Consider the following 3,149-nt stretch of genomic DNA (forward strand, 5'->3'; position numbering starts at 1 on the left):
CTAATTATTTTGATGTGGTGGCAATACTTTGACTTCTGAATGTATGCTTGAACAGTGCATATGTCTTTTAAATTTGTTGTTCATGAATGTTTGCTCTTGAAAGAATGATGAAAAAGGAGATATGTTACTGAGGATCTGAAAAATCATAAAAATGATTCTTGAAACAAGAAAAAGCAGTGAATTCAAAAAAAAAAAGAGATTATGTGCGAAAAAAAAAGAGAGAAAGCAAGTAGAAAAAGCCAATAGCCCTTTAAACGAAAAGGCAAGGGTGAAAATAATGTCGTGATCCAAGGCAAAAAAAGTGTGCTTAAGAACCCTGGACACCTCTAATTGGGGACTCTGGCAAAGTTGAGTCACAATCTGAAAAGGGTCACCCAGTTATGTGTCTGTGGCATGTATGTATCCGGTAGTAATACTGGAAGACAGAGTGCTTTGGGCCACGGCCAAGACTCATAAAGTAGCTGTGTTCAAGAATCATCATACTTAACTAGGAGAATCAATAACACTATCATTCTGAATTTCAAAGGATAAAGTGAGATGCCAAAACTGTTCAGAGACAAAAACCTAAAAGCCCCGTTCATCTAATTAATACGGATCTTCATAGATGTTTTTGGAATTCATTGCATATTCTCTTCTTTTTATCTTATTTGATTTTCAGTTGCTTAGGGACAAGCAACCATTTAAGTTTGGTGTTGTGATGAGCGGATAATTTATATGCTTTTTGGCATTGTTTTTAGTATGTTTTTAGTATGTTTTAGTTAGTTTTTATTATATTTTTATTATTTTTTATTTAAAATTCACTTTTCTAGACTTTACTATGAGTTTGTGTGTTTTTCTGTGATTTCAGGTATTTTCTGGCTGAAATTGAGGGACTTGAGCAAAAATCTGATTCAGAGGCTAAAAAGGACTGTAGATGCTGTTGGATTCTGACCTCCCTGCACTCAAAGTGGATATTCTGGAGCTACAAACGCCCAATTGGCGTGATATTAATTGCGTTGTAAAGTAGACATTCCGGGCTTTCCATCAATGTATAATAGTCCATATTTTTTCTGAGATTTAACGGCCCAAACCGGCGTTCCAAATCAGCTCAAGAATTCTGGCGTTTAACGCCGGAACTGGCACAAGAATGGGAGTTAAACGCCTAAACTGGCACAAAAGCTGGCATTTAACTCCAAGAAAAGTCTCTACACATGAAAGCTTCAATGCTCAGCCCAAATACACACCAAGTGGGCCCGGAAGTGGATTTTTATGTCATTTACTCATTTTTGTAAACCCTAAGCTACTAGTTCTCTATAAATAGGACCTTTTGCTATTGTATTTTCATCTTTTGATCACTTTAGATCTTAGGATCATCTTTGGACGTCTAGTTCTCAGATTATGGGAGGCTGGCCATTCGGCCATGCCTAGACCTTATTCTCATGTATTTTCAACGGTGGAGTTTCTACACACCATAGATTAAGGTGTGGAGCTCTGCTGTACCTCGAGTATTAATGCAATTACTATTGTTCTTCTATTCAATTTAGCTTATTCTTGTTCTAAGATATTCATTTGCACCCAAGAACATGATGAATGTGATGATTATGTGACACTCATCATCATTCTCACTTATGAACGCATGCATGACAACCACTTCCGTTCTACATGCAAACAAGGCTTGAGTGGATATCTCTTGGATTCCTTAATCAGAATCTTCGTGGTATAAGCTAGAATTGATGGTGGAATTCTTGAGAATCCGGAAGGTCTAAACCTTGTCTGTAGTATTCTGAGTAGGATTCAAGGATTGAATGACTGTGACAAGCTTCAAACTCGCGATTGTGGGGCGTTAGTGACAGACGCAAAAGAATCACTGGATTCTATTCCGACATGATCGAGAACCGACAGATGAATAGCCTTGCTGTGACAGAGCGCGTTGAACATTTTAATTGAGAGGACGGGACTGTAGCCATTGACAACGGTGATGCCCAACATACAGCTTGCCATGGAAAGGATTAAGAAGGATTGGATGAAGACAGCGACCCTTACTCGCATAAGGTTTATTACTTGGATGACCCAGTGCACTTGCTGGTTAGTTGTGCGAAGTTGTGATAAAGAGTTGAGATTGCAATTGAGCGTACCATGTTGATGGCGCCATTGATGATCACAATTTCGTGCACCAGTCACCATCTCTTTTTGTTGATTAGTTAGTTTGATTTATGTTTATTTTTTGTTTTTCATTATAGGTGTTGGATTATTAATATTGTTTGCTGTTAATTGCTGCTGATTACTGATGAGATGTTATTTTAACATCATTTTTGTTAATACTCATTGTTGGATTCTTTGTGAGGATATACCTTGTTACCTGGTTTTGAGTTTTTCATACTTAACATTTGTGAATACCAAGTACATGTTATATTGCCTTCAAGCATCTTAAATCTTTTGAGTTGCATGTTTTGGCCACCATGCATTATCCATTATTAGGCAATAGTGTATTATTAATGCATTTTTTGTTAGGTGATGCTTGTTTATGATTGATCTTTATTTACATCACCTATTTCATGCATTGAGATTTTGGAATTGTGAATTGGACCAAAAGCTTACCTAGTGACATATTTTTGAGCTTTGTAAAGCTTTGTGGACCATGCTTGCTATGTGATTGATTTTAACCCTTATATCTCATTTCCTAAGTTCCATAACACCCATGTGTTCCACCTTTATGTCACTTAGGTATTGCAACAACTTCAATATGTGTCATTGTTTGATGTGTGAGTTCTAAATTTCATTTGGTTCACTAAGTTTACTTGAAAATCAATCAATGTTCATTCATTATCCAATTTCACAATTGCTTGACTTTGCTTGAATGCTTTTATGCTTCTTCATCGCTTGTTTGGTCGTCTTAACCTACAAGTTTTCTTGGAAGTATTTCAAGCACACGAAAATGAGTGAAGTGCATGTTTTCTTTGTGTAATCGTGACATAGCTTCTATGTTAGTGTGTGTTTTCTAAACCACGCGCAAACTTAAAACTCACACATTATTCTTCTTAATGTCACAAACTAAGTCATTCACTTCATTTTAGTGATTCTTACCTCATTCCAACAATGTATGCTTCCTTGCTTTTGCATTTACGTGTCTGCTTATCCTGTTTTCTATTTTCAGGATAAGTTACTATAAG

The sequence above is a fragment of the Arachis duranensis genome, chromosome 4 (assembly GCF_000817695.3).
Source record: "Arachis duranensis cultivar V14167 chromosome 4, aradu.V14167.gnm2.J7QH, whole genome shotgun sequence".
Taxonomy (NCBI): Eukaryota; Viridiplantae; Streptophyta; class Magnoliopsida; order Fabales; family Fabaceae; genus Arachis; species Arachis duranensis.